The sequence below is a fragment of the Podarcis filfolensis genome (assembly GCF_964270895.1).
Source record: "Podarcis filfolensis genome assembly, chromosome: 3".
In the NCBI taxonomy this organism is placed as follows: domain Eukaryota; kingdom Metazoa; phylum Chordata; class Lepidosauria; order Squamata; family Lacertidae; genus Podarcis; species Podarcis filfolensis.
This window is the reverse complement of record NC_139606.1, coordinates 19808486-19833590: the sequence shown is the minus strand read 5'-3', so window position 1 is coordinate 19833590 and position 25105 is coordinate 19808486. Positions and strand designations below refer to the sequence as shown.

The 25105-nt window shown below is 44.0% G+C and overlaps 3 long non-coding RNA genes across 3 annotated transcripts; 1 reads left to right on the top strand and 2 right to left on the bottom strand.

The window, feature by feature from the left end:
- Positions 1 to 5334: 5334 nt before the first annotated feature.
- On the top strand, positions 5335 to 8099 carry LOC310760116. The gene is made up of 3 exons (XR_014546786.1): positions 5335 to 5368; positions 6732 to 6811; positions 7610 to 8099. It is a non-coding gene; the product is annotated as an uncharacterized lncRNA (long non-coding RNA).
- Positions 8100 to 8706: 607 nt separating this feature from the next.
- On the bottom strand, positions 8707 to 13427 carry LOC310759900. Its single transcript, XR_014546625.1, has 3 exons — positions 13349 to 13427; positions 9175 to 9350; positions 8707 to 8735 (listed from the first exon to the last, which is right to left on the bottom strand). It is a non-coding gene; the product is annotated as an uncharacterized lncRNA (long non-coding RNA).
- Positions 13428 to 22232: 8805 nt separating this feature from the next.
- On the bottom strand, positions 22233 to 23359 carry LOC310759897. Its single transcript, XR_014546622.1, has 2 exons — positions 23142 to 23359; positions 22233 to 22449 (listed from the first exon to the last, which is right to left on the bottom strand). It is a non-coding gene; the product is annotated as an uncharacterized lncRNA (long non-coding RNA).
- Between the last annotated feature and the right edge of the window lie 1746 nt (positions 23360 to 25105).

Below are 25105 nucleotides of genomic sequence, written 5' to 3'. Positions count from 1 at the left end.
TATTCGAAAACTGTCAGACTATCTTTCTTCCCGAAACATTTTGCTCACAATCACTCCAGTATTCTGAAATTTGAAAGCTGATTGCTTCCAAAAAAATATGACATTTTGGATATTATATTGGATGCAATTTTTTAAAAAGAGGTTCAAATGTGAGATGCATGCCACAGCACATAATTGTCTAAGGAAATTTACAACAACGTTCACTTGAACACTTCCAACTTCAGGTTGTCCTGTTCTTTGGACTAACAAATGTGTCTTGTGAATCCTCATTTTGTCTATTGCACACGGGTCACAGAATTGTAGGGTTGGAAGGGACACCAAGGGTCAACTAGTCCAATGCAGAAATCACAGCTAATATAACAACAACAACAACAACAACAACAACATATTTATACCTAGCCCATCTGGCTGGGTTTCCCCAGCCACTCTAGGCGGCTCCGAACAGAATATTAAAAACACAATAAAACATCAAACATTAAAAACTTCCAGATACCGGGCTGCCTTCAGATGTCAGATAGTTGTTTATTTCCTTGACATCTGATGGGAGGGTTTTCTACAGGGTGGGTACCACTACTACTACTACTAATAATAATAATTTATTATTTATACCCTGCCCATCTGGCTGGGTTTCCCCAGCCACTCTGGGCAGCTTCCAACAAACAATTAAAAATACATTAAAACATCAGTCACTGAAACTTCCCTAAACAGAGGGAAGGCCTTCTGCCTGGTTATGGTTGTATGGAGATTACAATCCAGACCTCCTTTGTGATCCTCATTTTAAGACTGAGCTCAATGACTGGCAGGCGGGCATGTATCTGAAAAGTTTAAGCACCTTCTTCTGACCCCTGCCTCTCCACTGCAAAATGCAGCCAGCACTGCTGTTTACCAGTGTTCCCATGTTCCAATCTGCCACTGAAATCTCATTTGGCCCTTCCTAATCATAACTTTCAGGCAGTAGTGACAGGGTGAGTACATTCTGTCGATATGTTTGGTTATCTTTCAGTGATTGGTTGCCTGAATTGTGGGAGAAGTAGATTCAGAATCCTGGTTGTTGTTTTTTAAGTTTCAAGCATCAAAGTATCATTTATGCTGATATTGTGGATTCTTATGTAGCCAAAACAGCACCATCTGTGGACAAGAGAGAGGTTATCAGCAGGGACAGGGAAACTCCAAAATATAATATGAAGGGAGCGGACCGGACCCCAAAATGCAATGTGAGGTCTGTGGATTAGGAATGTTTGCAGAGGTCTTTTGGGTAGGGGACAACTGGAAAGCTAGAGGGGATGGGATGGAATAGAGTAGCTGGTTAAGACTCTGAACAAGAGAAGAATGTCACATGGCAATGTTATGTTGCAGGTCCAGCTTCACCTCTCTCAATGGCAAAACAAGGAGCTTCTGGCTGAGACAGAGCATTACAGAGCATAACACAAACACGAACAACAAACAGTGGCATCTAGTGTCAAAAGTCAGCATTGCTCCACTAAGGCTCTGTTTTCTGCTTTCTCTTCAAACCAGACCTATTACCCAAGCACCACGGACAGGGTCTTTTCTGCAGTGGCACCATGGCTATGGAATCCCATCACCGGAGAAGTTTGGCATGGCCTCTCTCTCCCATTGTGCTTTCAAGGGCACTTTGAAAGCCCCCGTCCAGGAAAGCCTTTCATGATCAGTTCTCTAATCTGTATATGCCAATTGACTTATTATAAATAACTATTCATATGAACAAGCTGGAACGTATGTGTTTGTTTGTGTGTGGACCATATTTTTTTTTAAAAAAATAAAAGACCACAGAATTTTTTATCCATTTGAATATTCAGAGTTTCTCATGGAATACAGACAAAAGAAAGAAGCTTGCTTGGTCTTCAGTATTTAAACAAAGCATAGCACAAATTCAAAAACAATTGAGTTCCTTGACTACAATTATCCAACAGAATGAACTTCTCATTCAAAAGGCCTGCAGGGCTTGTCCTGTTATGTTCCAAACACATTCTTTGTTAGAAATGCTGGTATTTTAGTTTTATGAGAAACTTTTGAAAATGGGTTTCTTCCTTTCCCTCAAAGAATTCTGGGCACTGTAGCTTACCCCTCACAGTGTTACAATTCACAGCAACTTAGCAAACTACACTGCCCAGAATTCTTTGAGGGAAAGAATGTGCTTTAAAGGTCTAATGCAGGGGTAGGCAACCTAAGGCCCGTGGGCCAGATGCGGCCCAATTGCCTTCTCAATCCGGCCCACAGATGGTCCGGGAATCAGCATGTTTTTACATAAGTAGAATGTGTCCTTTGATTTAAAATGCATCTCTGGGTTATTTCTGGGGCCTGCCTGGTGTTTTTACATGAGTAGAATGTGTGCTTTTATTTAAAATGCATCTCTGGGTTATTTGTGGGGTATAGGAATTCGTTCATTTTTTTCTTCAAAATATAGTCCAGCCCACCACATGGTTTGAGGGATGGTGGACCGGCCCCCCGGCTGAAAAAGGTTGCTGACCCCTGGTCTAGTGTATACACAGTCTTGGACTGATGTCCTTTGGACTCAAAGTCATGGGGAATTTCTAGCAAGAAAGAAGGCAAAAATTTGATTCATGATCAAAACAAAACCCTGAGCCTTCCACTTCACAGTATCTTCATTTGCTTTGAGCTAAGTAGACTTTGGCTCAGCAAACGTTCTCACCTGAAAATTACCAAGATGGAAGAACTCTAAGCTAATTTCCCCTTGTTAGTTTTTTCTGGCTGCATTTCTCATAACCAAAATAAGTTCATCAACTAAAGTAGACTTTTCCTTTTCCTTTCTTTTTTTTTGTGCTGGCTGTATCCAGTTAATTTACATTCAGGATTTTGAGGTTACATATTTGGATTTGAAAAGTGAACATTAAAAAAAAAACATTCTTAAAAGTAGACCTTAAAAAAAACCCCACTTATTAATGCAATGTTTTGCAGAGAATGAATTCTAAGAAACCTCGTTTTTGCGAGGTTACATTACAGCTATAAAAGATATTCAGACATGATGCCTAGACCATCAAGTCAGCTTTTTGGATAAAAGAAGAAAACAATTTTACGGACAATTTCCATTTACATTGGAAAGGATGAAGACAATAGCTGTACAGCTTTTTTCATTATTATTTCAATATCCTTGTGCTCTCCTTCCAATGATGGGAAGAATTTGGGCTGAGAAGAGGCACTGCTGATTGTGATTGAAGGAGACAAGTGACCAATATATTGCATTTGACCTTTGACCATTCTTGCCCAACTTTTTATTATGGCTGATCACACTTCCCCTCTCATTTTCAGTGGTAGTTAAAGGGGGGGGGACACACCAACGAATTAAACAGAATGAAAATATCGAGGTCTTGAAGTGTTTTGGAGCTGGTTGGACAATGGCACCTGTACATTCCACCGGTTTCACTCTTGTGTTAAACCAAAGTGGGGGGAAAGGTTTGCATAAGATTGACATTGTATTTCCTTTGTTCTGCTGTATCCAGGTACCAGTTGCTTAAGTACTATATACTGTGCTTAAACACTGGAGCTTTTCCAGCCTCGTGCCTTCTCATCTGCTGTCTCCATCGATAGGGAACCCTTGCCATAGCATTCCTTCCAAATTGATAGGGACAGAACATCAAATGCATTTTAGCTCTGTGCTGCTAAATGCACTGTGACTTCTTGCAGAGCTTGATTTTGCTGCGAAAGTCCACAATCCTCTTTCTTGAGCAGCCGAGTGTTTTTCTGAGAGCGCATTGGTATTTTCTTAGGTCATAGAATGGGAAAACATTCAAAAGCAACAGAACTGTTAATCTGCTAATTGCTGGCTTGTTAAGTGATATTCCATTTCTGAGATGTTTTAGCTATAGCCCTGATTAATGACTGTTTTAAGCAATCTTTTTAAATGTCCGTTAAAAAAATAATTGTGTGAAGCACCTTTAAAAACTTCTTAAAAGGTTTCTCATACAACCACAATTCCAGAACGTAACAGGACAAGGCTTGAGGGTTGTAAAGGCTGGTTTTACAAAGAGAATTTTATTCTGCTGGATATTGTAGCCCGGGAACTCAGTTGTTTGAGAATTTGTGCTATCAGGAACTTTGTAGTTGAGTCTCTGTTTATAGAATGCTTGCATCCATCCTTTCCTTCCCTTCTCAGGCAGGCAACCTGTGGCCTCATTCCTTAATTACAGCAGCTAGAGGACTAAGAAATGAATTTTTTTTTTAGTGTTGCGGGTATTTTATTATGATGCTGTGGACACTTTTTCACATTGACTTTAATTATTTTATTGGTTGTTGATTTTGTGTTCTAAATATCTAAAAAAAAACGTTGCATTTTAATGTTAATGCCGTTCTTCGTCGCCAAGCAAATATTGTAGATATGATCACTGCAGATGGTGACAGCAGTAATGAAATTAAAAGATGCCTGCTTCTTGGGAGAAAAGCGATGACAAACCTAGGCAGCATCTTAAAAAGCAGAGACATCACCTTGCCAACAAAGGTCCGTATAGGTAAAGCTATGGTTTTCCCTGTAGTAATGTATGGAAGTGAGAGCTGGACCATAAAGAAGGCTGATCGCCGAAGAATTGATGTTTTTGAATTATGGTGCTGGAGGAGACTCTTGAGAGTCCCATGGACTGCAAGAAGATCAAACCTATCCATTCTGAGGGAAATCAGCCCTGAGTGCTCATTGGAAGGACAGATCGTGAAGCTGAGGCTCCAATAGTTTGGCCACCTCATGAGAAGAGAAGAGAAGACTCCCTGGAAAAGACCCTGATGTTGGGAAAGATTGAGGGCAAAAGGAGAAGGGGACAACAGAGGACCTGTTGACACCCAATGCCCTTTTGCGTTGGGGGGGGGGGTGTTATTGGGATGTTTTTGTTTTTATTATGTATTTTGTATTTTTATATTGTGATCTTATCCTGTGAACTGCCCTGAAACCAGTGGGTATAGGGTGGTATACATATTTAATTAACAACAACAACAATTTTAGATGGCTGTAACTTGCCCTGGACCTGCTAGTGAAGGAGAGGGATAAAATTTCTGGTTTTCCACTGTTCAGCAATATAGGACCAAAGAGGCAGAGAGGTAGATTAGATAGCTAATGCTAAGTAGGTGCAGGAACAACGGAAGCTTGAATATAAAGGAATAAATTTCATTTTACATACTTGTAAAAAGCGGAACATGGATTAGAAGCCATATAAGCAAACTTAGTAGTGTCAGTTGAGAGCAGTGTCAGTTGAGTGCTGGTGGTTGCTAGGTTGCGGAGGTCCTTGTGACACGCCCTTCATTGTGACACCTCCCTCTGCTGGCTCCTTGGTCACTAGGGCTCTAGAGGCATAGCCATCTCTTTGGTTTAACCATTCAGCAAGTGAGAGAGAAAGTGGATGGAGATGTAAGTAGACTTTCTCATCAGCATCTGCATTTTGTGCTGATAATGCTCTCTGACAGTTTTAGGGAACATTTACAATAGGGAGGTCTTCATGAGAAGAGAAGACTCCCTAGAAAAGACCCTGATGTTGGGAAAGATGGAGGGCACAAGGAGAAGGGGATGACAGAGGACGAGATGGTTGGACAGTGTTCTCAAAGCTACCAACAAGAGTTTGACCAAAGTGCGGGAAGCAGCGGAAGACAGGAGTGCCTGGCGTGCTCTGGTCCATGTGGTCACGAAGAGTCAGACATGACTAAACGACTAAACAACAAAATGCCTGTATAGATTCTTTCCCAGCTCTTTTTGCTGGAGAGGCCAGTAAACTCTCTCCTCACTAACAGGATTCGTTCCTGACCCCTGACCTGGATAGAGTCATGATTCTGCTTCAGAATTCACTGTCCTGCAGATCCCTTTATGAACCAGTCTGAGGGCTGCAGAACTGCCTCTGTACCCCTAATATAGATATTTAAACTTTTAAACATACAGTGGTACATCGGGTTACAGACGCTTCAGGTTACAGATGCTTCAGGTTACAGACTCCGCTAACCCAGAAATAGTACCTCGGGTTAAGAACTTTGCTTCAGGATGAGAACAGAAATTGCGCGGCGGCGCGGCAGCTGCAGGAGGCCCCATTAGCTAAAGTGGTGCTTCAGGTTAAGAACAGTTTCAGGTTAAGAACGGACCTCCGGAACAAATTAAGTACTTAACCTGAGGTACCACTGTAGGTTATCTGGCCACCCACAGCTTGTGCATGGGGCTCCTTCCCTGTGTGTGCTTTGGGTGCAAATATAACTGGTTTCCCTGGGAGTGATGGGAATGTGATGGACATGTGTCACTCTCAAGGGGGTGGGTGATATGGAAAATACTGGGGCAGAGCTGAGGAAGAAAAGGACGTCAAAGGAAATGAAATGGCACCTCAGAAGCTGCTTCCGAGAGAGCAAAGGAGGACCCTCTGTTGCTTCTCTCAAACACTCCTTCTTTGTCCCTTAAAGGAATGCTTGGCAGTGAAGGAGGTGTGTGTTCATAGAATCATAGAGGTAGAAGGGACCCTGGGGGTCATCCAGTCCAACCCCCTGCAATGCAGGAATATGCAGCTGGGATTGAACCTGCAACCTTATCAGCACCATGCTCTAACCAACGGAGCTAACCAGCTGATGTGTTGGGGTGTGCGCATAGAGATAGAAATGGGGAGAGTAGGGGAAAGATGTAGAGCAGAATACCCTCCCTCCCTCTCCCTCCCCCCTCTCTCTTTCTCCCTCCCTCCCTCTCTCTCTTTCTACCTTCTACTCTCTGCCCTGCTCTTAGGATCTCTTTCTATCTCTTTCAGGATCACCACTCACACCCTAAACCACTGAGCCTCTTAGGCTTGCTGATCAGAAGGTCGGCGGTTTGAATCCCTGCGATGGGGTGAGCTCCCATTGCTCTGTCCCAGCTCCTGCCAACCTAGCAGTCCGAAAGCACAAAGTGCAAGTAAATAAATAGATACTGCTGCAACGGGAAGGTAAATGGCGTTTCTGTGTGCTCTGACTTCTGTCACGGTGTCCCGTTGCACCAGAAGCGGTTTACTGATGCTGGCCAAATGATCTGGAAAGTTGTCTGTGGACAAACGCCAGCTCCCTCGGCCTGAAAGTGAGATGCGTGGCGCAACCCCATAGTCGCCTTTGACTCAACATAACCATCCCTTACCTTTTACCTTTCTACAGTGCTGCAGACTCCGCCCACCTTGGGTTATGGCTCCACCCACCACCAGCTCCCAAGTGACTTTGGGATTCTCCACATAGGTCTTTACTGAGTGTTTGTAGCTGCTTGCATTCCCATCAAATTTGCGTAGTCCATATGACGTGACCCGCGAACAACACCAGCCTTGATGCTATGCCCCTGTAAATTTGAATTTACACAATATGGGGATAATCTAATAAACTGGATAAATTGGACTCGCAGGACTCCTGTAATTGTGCAGGTCAAGGTAGCAAGCCCCACTATGGTTGATGGCTGTTGATGACATCTCAGCAGTCTCAATGGAAGTTTTATATATTCAATGCACATTTTATGAATTTTGCACGTAACTTCCCTTAAGATTCTAAGGTGGAATTGAAATCAAACACATAAAACACTGGTACAATATACATTTAGAATCATGAACTGCCATCATCTAAAGGTAACCAAACCCTATAGTGTTTTCTCTCTCATCTTCTCATCATTCAGGGAAAGTCGAAAGAGTGTGACAAAATAATAATAATAATTTTTTGCTTACCATCATTTTGGTGGTTGCCTTCATTTTTTTTTTAAAGTAAGGAAACATCCTTGAGCTCTGAAAATAGCTATTTATAAGGGAACAATCATATGGGCCAGATCCTTATACTGGAGCGGGATGGAACATGAATATTTCCCTTGGTATTCGTGATAACTAGATTTGAGCTATTTTCCCAACTCCATCATTCTAAGAAACATTCTTTTTAAGTAGCTAGTTTTCTCTATATATCCCTGTCGCCATTCTATGGTCAGCTGACGTTTAATGTTCATTACTTCCCTTTGCCCCTCTAATTACTCATTTTAACTAGCTACTGCCTATTTTTTTAAAAAAATTGCAATTCCCAGTCCTAGTTATATTTTAAAAGCTCTCTTTTCGGCTTATTGCATACACTATATATGAGGCTTTTACGTCCCTGTGTGACCACACGAGCCTCTGCTGCCGCCCCCCAACTACCCCCCCGGCTTGTTTATATTTAACCAGAATGAATTTCAGTTATGATCTCTCCATCTGGCTTTTAAGTAGCTCCCACTCCGCCCCCCCAACCCCGCAAGTAGATTTCTTTTACGTTGTAGAATTCTAGTCCAAATTCCTCGGGGGCATTCGGCATTCCTTCCTCAGTCAGCTTTCCTAAGGCAAAGCCTTTGTGTGTGTTCACTTCCACAACTTCTACCCCTTTTATGAACCTTTCCAAAAAAAAAAAAAAAATCGAATGTTATAATTAGAATGTTGTGAGCTCAGCAGTTTCATTTCTCAGGAGTTCCTGCAAACATTTGCTTTGGTTTCAGGCCACGGTGGGGGTCATATCCCCTGCATTTTATTTTCGTTTGTTAAAGCTTTGATTTTTCTGATTTGAAGTTATTAAAAAAAAAAAAAAGAAGTCCCTGGAGTGAAATCCTGTAGAAAGAGCAGATTTTCAACACGTTCCGTTCTCAGCGTGGCCGAATGGACTGTGCAAAGCGACTCAATAGGTCACCTAGGATACCCACATGTTTACAGAGCAAGGATGAGACACCACAATGTACCTGCAAGGATGCTGAGAGACACAACTGTTGCCTTGCGTGGTGCAGCTGAACGAGGCTGCAAAACATTTAATATACGTACTCATTGGTATGTTGCATTTTTACCCCACCCTTCCCCAAGGAGCCCAGGGCGACACGCATAGAATTCCAGCATAATAACAGAATAAAACATTTATAACACTCGTATTAAATCTGCAATAAAACAACAAAACCGGTACATTCCAGTAAGCAGAAGTAATATAACAGTGGCCCCGGCCACCTCTTTCTAAGTTCAGATAAACAGGTATGTTTTTAGCTGTACGTGGAAAAAAAGCTGAGAGCACGGGGGTCAAAAGGCTTGTTAGTGATAAAATAGGAAGTAACGCCTTCTTTGCAGGCTTACATCTCAACCGGTTCCGACTTCGTTTTGGGATGCAAATATTCCTACTTTGGTCATTTTAATTGCTATATCATAAAATAAAGGTATCTAACAAATTCAGAATACATTTCGAGCTCACCTCAAGATAAGTAGAATAAAGTTAGTGAGACCCTTGTGCTTCATGCCTGCTGCAGAGAGATTTTGTATTAGGCACCAATTTAGTCAGCTTCAGTCCCAAGTCTCCTCATTTAGTGATATCCAGTTGATTTATTTTCTTCAGTAGCAAATCATTTACAGCACTAAAGCCACATTCAGCTAAATATGAAGAAGGGACAGCAGCTAATCATTGTGAGGTGGCAAAGGGTGGTGCATTTCCATTAATATTTCTCCAGTGCTCTGCTGCTTCGCTGGCTGCCTGCACTTCCTGGTCTGGAAACACCATCACCTCTTCCCCCAGGGCTTTAACGGAAGTGCAAGAAGCTGGTGGCAACAGGGCATTGCGTCCTTTTTTAGTGCCCAGGGTTTGTGTGCATAGTGGGCAGAGGACAACAGACCCCACCATGCCAGCCTTTGCCATCAATGCTGCTAGCTGCACATAGTGTTGAGGGTTCATGGAGCTTAGCACTGGCCACTGGAGCCAAGCTGTTGGAGGGCAAATCTCCCCGACACTGCAGGTAGCCATTCAGTGAGGGGGCTGGGGACTGGGGACACAGGGGCAAAGCCAGGCCAGGCTCTGGGGTTCAGAGACCCCCGGCAGCAAGCAAGGCAGGATGGGGATCCCTGCATGGGGGCACCTAAAATTTGCCCCCTAATTTTTTTGTGCCCAGGGCTTTGGCCCCCATGCTGCCCCACACTATGGCCCTGGGTGACCCTGACTACCATACACCTGAGATTGGTGCACTCACTGATTTTGTTTTTAAGGGAAATTCCTCCTTTTCCTTAACAAACAAGCAAACAAATACCTCATGGGGACAACCAATAAACTTCTGTCAGGAGAACAGTAGATAACTTCTCTAGGGACACGGGTGGCACTTGGTCTAAACCACTGAGCCTCTTGGGCTTGCCGATCAGAAGGTCGCAGTTCTAATCTCGGTGACAGAGTGAGCTCCCGTTGCTCTGTCCCAGTTCCTGCCCACCTAGCAGGTTGAAAGCATGCCAGTGCAAGCAGATAAATAAGTATCACTGTGGCAGGAAGGCAAATGGTATTTCTGTGGGCTCTGGTTTCTGTCATGGTGTTCTCTTGTGCCAGAAGCAGTTTAGTCATGCTGGCCACATGACCCAGGGAGCTGTCTGTGGACAAACGCTGGCTCCCTCAGCCTGAAAGCGAGATGAGCGCCGCAACCCCATAGTCGCCTTTGACTGGACTTAACCGCCCAGGGGTCCTTTACCTTTTAAAAAAAAAACTTAGATAACTTCCCAACTTTCCCTCACTCATAGGAAAGCCCAGCTGGGGATGTCATGAGGCTTTCGCACATCTGAGAAGGCTGCAGAATGCCAACCACTGGAGAAACAATTTGTATAATAAAAGACAGGGCACTGGCATAATCCCTCAGTCACCTTGAAAGTAATGTACACACCCCATCATAAGAATTTCCACAAAATGTTCTCTCTCTGGTTGTTAATTGATGAGAAAATGGGGAGGAGGGTTGATGCAGAGGAAATTTTCAGCCTGGTTTTATCTTGTGTGCATATATGTGTGTGTAACACGAAGCAGCCTTCAGAGAATAATGTATCTGAAGGAGACAGGCAGCCATCATTACAAACAGCCAATGATGCATCTAACCTCCACAGAGTTAAAGGTAAAGGTAAAGGGACCCCTGACCATTAGGTCCAGTCGTGGCCGACTCTGGGGTTGTGGCGCTCATCTCGTTTTATTGGCCGAGGGAGCCGGTGTACTGCTTCCGGGTCATGTGGCCAGCATGACTAAGCCCCTTCTGGCGAACCAGAGCAGCGCACGGAAATGCCGTTTATCTACTTGCACTTTGAGGTGCTTTCGAACTGCTAGGTTGGCAGGAGCAGGGACCGAGCAACGGGAGCTCACCCCGTAGTGGGGATTCGAATTGCCAGCCTTCTGATTGGCAAGTCCTAGGCTCTGTGGTTTAACCCACAGCGCCACCCGTATCCCTCCACAAAGTTACCTGGCTTTAAATGCCATCTAAGCCAGCCATTGCCACATCTTGCGGCAGTGAATTCTATCCATTATTTGTGTGTTTTTGTAAAGACTGCATTGAGCCCCATAGCCACTAAACCCCTTTGCCCTTTTTATTTCCTCTGACAGTGGCAAAACACTTGTAAAGACAAAATGAAAGAAGGATGGTGGCAGCTTAGAATTCTACCATGTGTGTGTGTGTGGAGAGAGAGAGAGAGAGAGAGAGAGAGAGAGAGAGAGAGAGAGAGAGAGAAACCTAGCTGAAGCTCCATGTTTGTGATGCCTACAGTTTACTTAGAGACACGGGACTGACCTTGGGAGTGTGGCTTGTGTGTATAGTTACAGTCCATGACTCCAGAGTGCAGGTCACTCAGCTTTAGTGCTTTGGTCGCCAATCCATACCCCCTCGTTAGCACAAAGTTATGTTTTTAATTGTTTACACATGAGTTACATTTTCCATATTTCAAACCTACACTGCTAGTTCTGAAGGATCAAGCATTTCCCTTAGACAGCTGCACATTCTACAAGAATCAAATGAAGAAAGCTGGTGCATTAACCACTCAATTACATATTTCAACCTATTTTTGAGATTTCAGAAATTATGCAGTGGAACCGCCAACATTTGGAGACTTCGGTTCCAGACACATGGTGTTGTTGCCTGTTAGAGGTTCCAAATTGTGAAACGAATAGTCCTGAACCTAATAATTCCAGACAGTTTGGATTTCCATATTCCTTGACATTTACCCCTCTTCCAGAATCTGGAGGTTAGACATGTTTAAATGCGAAAAGGAAAGGAATTTGCACTGAAAAAACCAGCATCAAAACAAGTCTCTTAGTTCAAGGAATGCACAACTGACGCAAAGGTGCTTTTAAAAATAGTTTCTAAAAGTTGTCCGTGTCTTTGCAACAGCAATAATGTGGCCACTGTCTGTTGGAAGACCATAACAATGAAATAACTGAATAATATTATACTTTAAAAACTCTTCCAAAAGTCACCTCTGTAAATATTTTGCTGATTTGCACAGAGAACACCAATCTAATAAAGAGAGGTGCTACTTAATTGATCTGACGTCTTTAGCATATTGCCATTGTGAACAATTCTCTCTACCCCCCTCTCTCTACAGCTGTCGGAGTAGTTTAGCTTCACAACTGTTTTGCATTGATCACTAGTTATATAGACAGTCATTGCCCACTGGAGGGCAATGTAGCACTGCTCATATGACCTCCACCTGCTCTTATGAATGACCTTTCTTTGGATTCTCCATCTGAACTCTTTTAAGAGTTTACATTTCCATGTTCCTGTTAGATCTCTCATGGGCAGCTTTAAGGAGAAGCCAGTTCTGCAGCGCTTTCTCGACTATTACATCGTCTATTTATATTATGTGTGCTTTTGTAGCCCATGATGTCATAGTACAAGATTTCAGCCATGTGCATCACATGTGCAAGACCGAGTGCAGCTGGGCTTTGCGGGTTTGGCTGATGTAATGTCAAGAAATTTCATATTCTATTTAAAATGGCACCTGTAAAAATAATCTACAATTTTGTAACTTAAATACTGTAATACTTAATTAGGCAAACTGACAGAAAGTATCCCAGTGGCTTTGGAAAATAGCTCCCTCCCCCGCCCCCCGGGCCATTGACCTTTCTTTGGTACATTTATACCAGTCACAACAGAGCAAAAGGCTTCAGTCTGAGTGGACAAAACTACATGATTGCACACTTTCCTACATAAAGTATGTATACTCTTACACTTCTGCAGACCCTCCAAATGCCCCTATTTCTCAGGGACAGTCCCAGATTTACAGAAGCTGTCCCAGTGTCTGATTTGATCCCAGAATGTCCTGCTTTTCCTTGTTGTTGTTGTTTAGTCATTTAGTCGTGTCCGACTCTTCGTGACCCCATGGACCAGAGCACGCCAGGCACTCCTGTCTTCCACTGCCTCGCGCAGTTTGGTCAAACTCATGCAGGTAGCTTCGAGAACACTGTCCAACCATCTCGTCCTCTGTCGTCCCCTTCTCCTTGTGCCCTCCATCTTTCCCAACATCAGGGTCTTTTCCAGGGAGTCTTCTCTTCTCATGAGGACCCCCTATTTTAAATGTTCCCTAAGACTCTCATGGAGCATTAGCAGCACAGAATGCAGATGCTGATGAGAAAGTCTGCTTACATCTCCATCCACTTTCTCTCTCACTCGCTGAATGATCAAACCAAAGGAGATCGCAATGCCTCTAGAGCCCTAGTGACCAAGGAGCCAGCAGAGGGAGGTGTCACAATGAAGGGCGTGTCACAAGGACCTCTGCAACCTAGCAACCACCAGCACTCAACTGACACTACTCAACTGACACTACCAAGTTTGCTTATATGGCTTTTAATCCATGTTCCGCTTCTTACAAGAATGTAGACTGAAATTTATCCCTTTATATTCAAGCTTCCGTTGTTCCTGCACCTACTTAGCATTAGCTATCTAATCTACCTCTCTGCCTCTTTGGTCTTATATTGCTGAACAGTGGAAAACCAGAAATCACCCCTTGGGTATTTATTCATTTTATTACCTTCCTTCACCAGCAGGTCCCAGGGCAGGTTACAACCACATAAAATTATTGTTGTTATTAATTAATTTTCTATACCGCCCTATACCCACTGGTTTCATGGCAGTTCACAGGATAAGATCACAATATAAAAATACAAAATACATAATAAAAACAAAAACAACCCAATAACACCCCCCCCAACACAAAAGGGCATTGGGTGTTAACAGGGCGAGTCTTGAAAATACAACTCTCTGGTGTCAAAGGCCAGGTAACAGGCCCCCCAAGTGCCCCTATCTCCCAGGGACAGTCCCAGATTTACAGAAGCTGTCCCAGTTTCTGATGTGATCCTGGAATGTCCTGCTTTTTAAATGTTCCCCAAGACTGATGATCACGGACCATTACCAACACAGAATGCAGATGCTGATGCGAAAGTCTACTTACATCTCCATCCACTTTCTCTCTCACTGAATGGTCAAACCAAAGGAGATGGCTATGCCTCTAGAGCCCTAGTGACCAAGGAGCCAGCAGAGGGAGGTGTCACAATGATGGGCGTGTCACAAGGACCTCTGCAACCTAGCAACCACCAGCACTCAACTGACACTACTCTCAACTGACATTACCAAGTTTGCTTATATGGCTTTTAATCCATGTCTTTGAGGATTAAAGCATCACGAGATGAACAAGACAGGCCTCAGGATGAAGTGCTATACAACACACTGCTGGCTTTCAACATAAAGAGGTAGAAGAAATGGTGGGGTGTTGTTTCGAGGGGGTTAAGGAGCAGGTGAGCCCCGAGAAAGAGAGATCGATTTCAGGGGGCATGTTGGCTCCGGACCTCACAAGAGGAGCCATTGGCTATGGGCCCAACCAGATTTTAAAGGGGCAGATCTCCCTGGTCAGAGTTTACTAGGACTAAGCATCACAGCAGACCCTCCAAGCGTCCTTATTTTCCAGGGACAGCCCTGGATTTACAGAAGCTGTCCCAGTTTCTGATGAGATCCTGGAATGTCCTGCTTTTCTTTAGGACTTCCTTATTTTCATTGGAGGAATGCTGGGGGGCTATGGAGTTATGCCACCTCCGAGCCAAGGAGATAAGTAACTGTACAACCTTTAGAAGACATCTGAAGGCAGCCCTCTATAGGGAAGTTTTCAAATGTTTAACGTTTCATATGCAAGCACATATAAGACTCCCTGTGAGCCAAGCTAACCTTTTAGCAGCAAATGCTTTGCATACGTTATGGAGCGATATACACAAGGAGTATGAAGTAATTATAAACAAATTATGGGGTGGCCCATAGTGTTTCACTGAAGCTTAGGTGATGACCTTGTATATATCCAGAGAGAATGAAAAACCCGCCAATTCAACCTCAGTTAATTGAGCGCTCTGCTTAGGAGCTGCAGCAAATCCATGTCTTTTTGGAACTGCAAGTGGGGAAACAAAGAAGATGTTCACAAATCCCCCCCCCAACTTCACTTCAGTAGCAATCTGATTCTATTGATGTGGGAGTGAGGTTTGTGACTTGGCCAGAAACCTAGCTCAGAACCCTTCCAATTGTGCCAAGACACTTTTGGAAAGCTGTGGTCCTCTTTGTGAGATGTAGGGGTGTTCTGTGGTTGTTGTTGCGTTTTTTTGGGTTTTTTTTGCAAGGACTGGGATGTAGGGTGCATCGCTGCAATCTTCAGATGGGATAAAGACTAGCATTCCTCTCAATGTGAATGGCGCAGATTCCATGGTGTTTCCTTGCACCGGAGTCTTAAAAACAGCTTTTAGAGAGGTGACGGAACTCTTCTTAAAAGTGATATAGTTTAGCAAGGTTATACTACCTTTCTAGCTATCCAGAAGATTTTTGCAGAAGGTATTCTCAGCAGATATCCCTAGCCTAACTTCTGTAGTGCTCTGACATACACCACTCATATAAATCCTATTCTTTCAAAGCAGCCACTTGTAACCTGAAACCATGCAATAAATGCTAATAAGTTTCCTGCCGTGTAGTGCTCTTTAGACAGCTTATTTTTCATCCCTCCTTTCATGTGTGCTCTTATTGATGGCTTTGTCAGTTCCACAAGTGTTCTTAAAGAAGACAAAAAGTAAATATGAGTGAAAGATGCAGGTCTGATAAGACTCTCGAAGGTACACAGGAAATACTTTCTGAAGACTGTTTTTTCCTTTCCCAGCTTTGTCCTTTTGAAAGTTTTAAGTTACCGGCAGGCTGCTGTTTATAGTTAGCTAAATGTGAAACGCCATATTTCTTCATTAAATGGTCATTTACAGCAAAACAAATAGCTGGTACTTACATGAGACATAGATTCGGTCCTGTGCCATATAATGGAAACTAATACTCTCTTCCACACCACCACTGGGAACGTTGACAGTGTTCAAATATTTAAGAGGATGTCAAACAGAAAAGGGGGAACAAATAGTTCACGGTGCCTGCTACAGATTGGACAAGATTGAAACTACATGGGGAGAGGTGGAAGGTGTAGAAACATATAGAGCAGTGTGGACTACTGATTCATACCATGAATCCATTTAACCCAAACTTCCCCAACATGGTGCTCATCAGACTTCAGACTACAACTCCTATCATCTATTGGCCATGATAGCCAGATGGAAGTTGGGAATTCAACAGCAGCTGGAAGGCACCAGATTGAAGAAAACTAATCTAGCCCAAAACTATCTATGCACACAGCCTTGTAGGCAGAGTCTACTTCTGAACTGTTATAAAGCATCATGATGGGGTGCAATTCAAAGTTCAGAGATGGCAAGGGAGATGAACTCTCCTCCACCTATGTTTTCCCACCAGATAAATGAGATTTTGTTGTTGGTGATGATGTGGCAGGAGTTGTCTTCTCTTACCTGTGTCCACCTAGGTTCTCACAGCAGCATCAACATGAGCTTGATGCTTGGGAATGAGAGTTGCAAAAGCCCATAAGAATTCCATCTTCTTCTCCAGGGTCCTTGTGCAGTTGAGTCACAGTTTTGAGTGTTTCTAGTTCAGCTACAGTTTTCAGCGTTTTTAGCTAGAGCCAGCCAGGCAGTTGGAATAGATCTGGGGTACTTGATCTTTGTGTACTGATCATTTTGTTGTCCAACAAAGCCTGAGCTCATGTACGTGAACTTGGGCTTGGTGCTGAGGAACCACAGGCTAGTGGTTTGGAGAGACCTCAACAACCACGCTGAAGCTGTCTGATCCGGGAGACTTAGAATAGGAACGGACAAATCTGTCAATTTCATTTTCATCTCACTTTCTTATTTTTCCAGTCTTACGTTCAGTTCTCCACATTCCTAAAATCACTTTGCATGTCTGTTTTTAATCCTCATGAAAATTCTTCAGCAGTTTAGTGCATGTTTCTCCAAGTTTGCACTTTTCCCCATGCAGTTTTGCCTTATTTACAGATCTTTTCCCCCAAGAAATTTCCTGTAATCTATTCTTAAAATAAAGTTTCGATGGTTTCAGGAAAAGGAACATAACCTGAAAGTTACAACAAAGTGTGGAGTATAAACAGTGCTGTTGCAGCACTGTCATAAAGAGTTCCCAAATAAAAGCCATCCAGATGAGTGTGCCATTATATATTCCCCCTCCATAAAGACACCCAGGGGCATAGAGAGGGAGAAAGAGCAGCATATCTATCGACATACATAGCTGAGAAAGGGAAACAATGTTAAATCAAACGTCTCATGCTTCTCTGTATCCTGTATCTGTATCTTCAGACAAAGCAATTCCCAAAATTTTGTCACCTGCACTGTCGAGGACCCTCCTCGCTTTTGCAGGATCCGGCCGATTCAATTCCAGATGCAGCAAAGAGGAATACTGGTTCTTTACAGATTAGGGGTAGGATGTTGTGAATTGCCAATGGATAATAAAGCTTTCTTAATATATGCAGTTTTGCACACATTCTCTGGGAACTCAATCACAGAACTTGGAGAAAAGTGAATTTCAAAGGATAGTGTATTGCGCAATGCTTTGGGAACTTGGAGTTAAGCAGGTTCACATTAAAATCTGAACTGAATTTCTCCTTCACCTCTAACTCCTATTTCATAAGGTAAAGGTAAAGGGACCCCTGACCATTAGGGTCCAGTCGTGACGACTCTGGGGTTGCGGTGCTTTACTGGCCGAGGGAGCCGGCGTAGAGCTTCCGGGTCATGTGGCCAGCATGACTAAGCCACTTCTGGCGAACCAGAGCAGTGCACGGAAATGCCGTTTACCTTCCTGCCGGAGCGGTACCTATTTATCTACTTGCACTTTGACGTGCTTTCGAACTGCTAGGTTGGCAGGAGCAGGGACCGAAAAACGGGAGCTCACCCCGTCGCGGGGATTCAAACCGCCGTTCTTCTGATCAGCAAGTCTTAGGCTCTGTGGTTTAACCCACAGCACCACCTGTGTCCCTTAACTCCTATTTCATAGCCACATGATAATGTTAGGGCTGACCCAACATGTCACCAGCCTTTGTTCCCAGAAGGTCTTCCGTCCAGGTGATGAAAAAACACGGACCCACTTAGCTTTGGCGAAGTGGTGGCCTCATATTCTACAGTTTCCTTGTTTCAATTATCCACTTTCTGGCCCTCATCTCATGACCCATGAAAATGGTTATCTAATGATACCCCAAAACACAACACAACAGGAGTCGTGTTTCTGGAGGATGGAGTGGGGTTGGGTTGGGAGGAGCACATAGAGGAGATAGACAGGATCCGTGGACAAAAACAAAATAGGGCTGAAGAATGTGATGTGGGGGAGCAGGGTCGGTGAATTGGGAAAGGACTGTTATGGAATCTACCACTTACCCTCCATGCACACATCAAGTGTACCTCTTACATTATGTACTGAGAGAAGTCCACATCCTATGGAATGGATCTAGCTTGCCCTTCTGCAAATGGAAGGAAACGACAGCTTCTCATTCTTCTTACAGCCCCCCACCCCCATGCCTGCACCTTTGGAGCAGCTTTTCAGGGCAAACATAGTCTCCCAGAGGTACTGCACCTGTATGATATCCAGAATTTGCCGTCATTCAGGAGGGTCAATAGCGGACCCATTGCTTGATTATGCGTGTTTGTTTAACATTTCATAATGATGCCCTGATGCTGTTCTGTGAATACCTGTTCATTTTTGGCCTTTCTTCAAATTTTGCTTTCCCTTGCAGACGTTAAAGTCACAGGTTCCTTGTTAGCATTTGGTATTGAGAGCAGATGTGTCCATTACCTATCATGTTCTACTAAAGAATGGATGGGTTATGAAAGGTCAACTTCAGCATGCCTTTCAATCTCCATTATTATTTCCTCTACTTAGTTGCCACAGGCTCAGCAGAAAGACCATAGTCATTAGCATAGGACTGCCTGAGCTTTAAAACAGACTTTGCTCAGAAACATCCTTTCCCCCTTCTCCCCTCTCCATTGTAAATGTCTATCTGAGCTGGCATTCTGTGGGTGAGCAAATGAACCTCAGTGTTCCAGTTCAGAAATATTGGCATGTATCTAAAAATATACTTGCCTTGTATCGTCAGGGTTTGAGGAGTGCATCACTGCTGCTATTTAACACCAATTCCTTCTGGCAATGTGCAAGGCACTGGTGAAGGACATAGGAGTGTTTGTGGCTTCCACACAGGGAACTGATAAAATACAGCTGCTGAAAAAGACAATGACAAGGGGGTGAAGGCCTAGTCCAGTGGCGGTGAACCTATGGCACGGGTGCCAGAGTGGGCATGCAGAGCCCTCTCTGTTGGCACGTGCCATCACACCAGCGGTGCCATTGTTTGGGGTTTTCAAATTGGGCAGCAGCTTCCCCCCATGTCTCCTCATGAGTAAACCACTCCCACCCCTCTGGCAGCAGCTTTTAGGCAGTTTATCTCTGCAAAGCAGCTGTATTCCTGCCTCCCTGTGCCCCCAGAGATTGGTGGGGTTTTTTTGCAGCCAAAAAACAACTGTGTTCCAAGGTAAAGGTAAAGGGACCCCTGATCATTAGGTCCAGTCGCAGCCGACTTTGGGGTTGCGGCGCTCATCTCGCTTTATTGGCCGAGGGAGCCAGTGTACAGCTTTCGGGTAGGAAGACAAGTAAATATCTGAGAGGTGGTTTAGTGAGTGAGAGCAGTTAGCGGAAGCTATAGGTCTGGATAGGCAACCCATGACTGTAATGGACCGATACTGTTTATAAAACCACACACTTGTTAAACTGCAATAAATAAACAGAAGTTTATGTTCCAATTTAACCCTGACTGGACTCAGTATTGTACCAGGTAGGGCCTGGGTGGTGGCAGCGAGAAATAAAGTGGTGGCACAGGGATCAATAGACGGTGAAATGTCCGGGGACCCTGTGTGATCGCCACAGAGTCACCAGCTGGGGAAGCCCCAGTGGGAACCCCCAAGGGAAGAAGGCTCACAGCTAGGGGATTGGTGGTGGAACGATGATGAGTGGTCAGAGGGGGAAGACAGAGCAGACTGGGAGGAGGAAGACGTTCAGAAGCTGAGTTTGGAAGGGTCTGGTGAGCAGGAAGTAGCTGTGGCAGAGAGCAGTTCAGAATCAGAGACAGAAGCAGAGGCTGGAGAGGAGGGAGGCCAAGAAGCAGACCTCCCTCTTTAATTGTTTTCATTGTTGTTCTGTTTTTTTTTTAATGCCCCTTGTTTTATTATACCTTTCATTTGTGGATGTTTGTTTTTAACATTTTTTATGAAATAGTGCTATTGTGTGTTTGAATTGTGTGTGTTTCATTTTTTGTAATTGGTTTTATGCTTGCAAACCTCTTAGAAGCCATCTTATAAATTAATCATTATATAAACAAAACAAAACAAAATATAAAATACTTTGGGCCCTTGGGCCCAACCTCCATGCATTGATGAGTTCAGCACACGGAGGGCTACGTTTGGCCTGTACAACTGGCACACGTGAAGTCTCTCTTTGCACAATCTGATACCCTGCAGACAGTGGATACAACCTCCCAAGACATGGAATCTGAGGTTAGGCTTGCTGCCATGATCCTAATTCCTCTCTGTGCTCTGGTGCAAAGTTTTGGAACTTCTGAACATATGCTGAACTATACCTTGAGCCAGTTTACATCTTTGTCACCAGGAGACGATGACTCCTTCATGCACCTTCATGTGTGACTCAGCCGTGGTTTAAAACTACCGTATTTTTCGCTCTATAAGACGCACCAGACCATAAGACGCGCCTAGTTTTTGGAAGAGGAAAACAAGAAAAAAAATATTCTGAATCCCAGAAGCCAGAACAAGAGGGATCACTGCGCAGCGAAAGCAGCGATCCCTCTTGCTGTTCTGGCTTCTGGGATAGCTGCGCAGCCTGCATTCTCCCCATAAGATGCGCACACATTTCCCCTTACTTTTTAGGAGGGAAAAAGTGAGTCTTATACAGTGGTACCTCGGGTTAAGTACTTAATTCGTTCTGGAGGTCCATTCTTAACCTGAAACTGTTCTTAACCTGAAGCACCAGTTTAGCTAATGGGGCCTCCCGCTGCCGCCGTGCTGGAGCACGATTTCTGTTCTCATCCTGAAGCAAAGTTCTTAACCCGAGGTGCTATTTCTGGGTTAGCGGAGTGTGTAACCTGAAGCGCATGTAACCTGAAGCGTATGTAACCCGAGGTACCACTGTAGAGCAAAAAATACAGTAAATCATGTTTGCTGTGATGAGTTTTGCAACCCCCTGTGCTGGACTCTGACACCCTTTGTCTAAACTCATCAGATTCAACGGCTACATGCAATGCATCATATGCATGCCCGAACGTGCCCTCACCCACTGGTCTTCTCACAAAGCAAAAGGATAGGTAAATGCTACTGCAGGCTTTGGTGAGGTGAAAGGTCCTTGTTCCCCTAGAGGATTGACACATTGCAACAGCTTCATCTGATTAAAAGGGGATGTTGATCATTAGTTGACCGACGTTTCTTTCTTTCTTCCCTCCTCCTCCCTGACTTTTGGCAATCATTCAAAGTGTTCCCAGATGCCCATGAGCCTGTTGGTTACCTGCAAATAAAACATATCTTTATACCAAGACATTAATGTTAATGAGTAATATCAAAAAGTGCCATTCCCAGACCTTTTCTTTCTTTTCTTTTCTTTTTTCCCTCTTTTGGATGGGGAGGGGGGCCGGCAGCCAGAGCTGGTTGGCATTTTGATGGATTGAATGATGGAAGGGAAACATATGCTTTCCAGATTGAACGCCAAGCGTTTGCTAATTCAGAGTCCAGGTCCCTTCGAGCTGCAGCCAAATAAGAATAAATTGCGTAGTATTTGTTACCCACTGGGGATTAATTATTGTGGTTTAGGAGGTAAGTAGCTGCATCCCTGAAGGTTACCAGTTTTCTTCTTTAATGCATGGTTAAGAGCTCTGAGGGAGGAGGGGAAATGGCCGAGAGCAAGGAACACAAATATTCCTATCAAAGGAAGGCCGGACAACGGTGAATGAGGTCAAAATGCTCATCTGCAAAAATAATAGGCAGTTTTGCTAATTTGCGGTATTGCTTGTATGCTTCCTTCGGATGAAAATTAAGGAGCCCAGACAAGGCAACAGGAACATGGCTGTTTTCTTTGTTTGTTTTTAGTTAGTATGACAATTGACCTGTAGCTGGTACTGCCTTAGAAAGAAATAGTATTGTTCCCCAAAGGTCTCTTGTCAGCCTTGAGCTTACAAGCTGTAAGGAAGGAATCTTCCATCTGTCAGAAAGGACTGCGTTCAGGACAGTATCCTCCTGAGCACTGTGATTTTGTGATGATGGTTTAAGGAAATTAGCTCAAGCCTGTGATAAAAATAAGTACTTAATCTGAGTTTGAAAACCGGCCATGGTTGTTGTTGTTGTGTGTTTCCCTGACTCATGTAAAGTTTTGACGGGAAACAGAGAAGCCGAAGTTACGAGAGTAGGATAGGCAGTGATGTAGCAGAGGGGGATTCTTGGGAGGTGCATCATCGAGGAACAAAGATGTCATCTAATGGAGTGCATGAACTGAAGATGATATACATGACTGTGACGCACCTCACTTTATCCTCGTAAAGATAACCAGGTGAGGAAGGCAGGGTTCAGACAGTGAAGGACTCTTGAACTTCCCAGTTGAACAGGGATGTGAATCCAGGTCTCCGCAGCAAAACCCCAGCATGCTAACAGAGGCACTAGCTTTTGCCAGTTTAGGGCACAATCTTAGCTTCCCTACTTTGCCCCATCTGCAGCCCTGCCACGCAATGTGGCCATGGTAAAAACAGGGTAGGATTTTAGGGATCAATCCAGGCCAATAATTGCATCAACCCTAGGCTGTTACATGGACTGGATCCAATGTTGTCTCACGAAAGCAGTGAGACCCAGCTCAGGATCTAGTGGATCACCAGCCAACTCATCCCAAACCTCCCTGCTCTTGAAATGTCCTGTGTTATGCTGGTATGGCTTGTATGTGTGTGTAGATAGGTTTCTGTTAGAACTGATGCTGGGTGGGAGCTTACCTGCTTTGCATTTCAATCCATGCTGCAGAGCTTGAAAACTGAGGAAAATGTGCTGAAAGAAATCCGTTTCCGCTCAAATAGACAGGATGCTAACCACTGGCCAGGATGATGAATAGCAAGGCAATAGCCACATGAAAACAACAACAATAATTGCTTGCTTTTTATACAAAGTGGATGGAATTGTAAGTTTGCATGTTCTGAAGAATAAAAGTGAGCCACTTGATTTCCCACTGAATTTAGTACATTTACATCCTTTCTCTCAACACTGAACTCAAGGCACTGTACAACCTCCCATCCAGGCACTGACCAGCCCAGCCCCCAGCCTGCTGCCTTTCAGCAAGATGGAACTGTATTAAATGATTAGACCAATGGTATTTAACACCGTATAACACATTGGACGCAGGTGGCACTGTGGGTTAAACCACAGAGCCTAGTACTGTGAGTCCCATTTCTCACCTTTTGATGGGCCTTCTCTGCAGTGACTCCCAATCTGTTGAATGCTCTTCTCAGGAAAGTTTGCCTGGCGCCTTTATTATATACTTTTAGGCACCAGGCAAAAGCATTCCTTTTTAACCAGGCCTTTGGGTGATCTGATTTACATCCTATTCCCTTTTAAAATGTGTTGGGGCTGAACATGGATTAAAAGCCAGATAAGCAAACTTAGTAGTGTCAGTTGAGTGCTGGTGGTTGCTAGGTTGCGGAGGTCCTTGTGACACGCCCTTCATTGTGACACCTCCCTCTGCTGGCTCCTTGGTCGCTGGGGCTCTAGAGGCATAGCAATCCCATTTGGTTTGATCATTCAGCGAGTGAGAGAGAAGTGGATGGAGATGTAAGTAGACTTTCTCATCAGCATCTGCATTCTGTACTGATAATGCTCCATGACAGTCTTAGTGAACATTTAAAATACGGAGGTCCTAAAGAACAGCAAGGAAAGTGGGTGGCGCTGTGGGTTAAACCACAGAGCCTAGGACTTGCCGATCAGAAGGTTGGCGGTTCAAATCCCTGCAATGGGGTGAGCTCCCGTTGCTCGGTCCCTGCTCCTGCCAACCTAGCAGTTCGAAAGCACATCAAAGTGCAAGTAGATAAATAGGTACCGCTCCAGTGGGAAGGTAAATGGCATTTCCGTGTGCTGCTCTGATTCCCCAGAAGCGGCTTAGTCATGCTGGCCACATGACCCGGAAGTTGTATGCCGGCTCCCTCGGCCAATAAAGCGAGATGAGCGCCGCAACCCCAGAGTCGGTCACGACTGGACCTAATGGTCAGGGGTCCCTTCACCTTTACCTTTAACACATTGGACAAGTGGGGCCTGCAACAAAATGTGGCAGTGTGGAGTAGCACCCAGTCAGGATTCCAGTTGTTGCATTCCATCTGTCAGCAAACATCCCATGGAACCACTGAGCAGATTCCAGAAGGCTGTTTTGGGGTCCCCCCCAGCCTTAGGGTATTTTCCCTAAAAAAAATTTTTGTACTTCTACCAACTTTGGGGTCCCTGCAAGTCTACTGTCTTCTTGTGTGCTGATGGTGCCATTTTGGGTAAATGCAAAATACTGACTGTTTGGAGGGACCCTTATGTTGTCAATATGTCACTTTAATGGTCAAGGATAGTAAAAAATTATTAATAGGCTAGTAGAGGTTACTACTTGCTCTTCATCTGAAAATATATTTCCAGTATGCGACAGTGGCTGCCAGAACTCTAATAGCGCAGAATTGGAAGACATCCAAAATCCCAACTATAAACGAATGGCAAACCAAACTATTTGACTATTTAGAACTGGCAAAAATGACACAGAAAATAAGAAATCAAAAAGACATAAAGTTTAATAAAGAATGGAATAAATTTATGACATACATGGAAAAAGAGGTAAAAAATCTAAAAATCACAGTAGGTGTGACGTAACACTTGTGACGTAAAGAGTCTTTTGAGGAAAAGAAACTGCAGATAAAAAAATCATATAATATATTCT